Raw genomic sequence first — 377 nt, 5'->3', positions numbered from 1 at the left:
ATTAAACCATGCTCGAGTATTGTCGGCCAATATTCGAGTAGCCAAAAATGATCGCCCAATTTTACTTTACGGTTGAAACTTCGAATTTCGGCATTCCGAGTGAAAATATTTTAGAAAATAGTTATGGACCAACTCAGGGTCTATCTTGACTCTAAATGTGATTACGAAGCCAACGGTGCGATCAGAATTCGATTCTGAGTGATGGAACTCAAAAAACCACTTTTTTGTAAGTATCAGAGTGCAACTAATAGGGGGTGAATTAGTTGTCTTAAAATAATGGCCGTTTTTTCTGCAAAATCAAAGTTAAAGTGCAGCGGAATAATATGCAGAAAAATAATAGGAAATAAAATGAAAGAGATAAGGAGAAGAGAGTACAC

Source organism: Lupinus angustifolius, chromosome LG03, assembly GCF_001865875.1.
Source record: "Lupinus angustifolius cultivar Tanjil chromosome LG03, LupAngTanjil_v1.0, whole genome shotgun sequence".
Classification (NCBI taxonomy): Eukaryota; Viridiplantae; Streptophyta; class Magnoliopsida; order Fabales; family Fabaceae; genus Lupinus; species Lupinus angustifolius.
Note: the sequence above shows the minus strand (reverse complement) of the source record.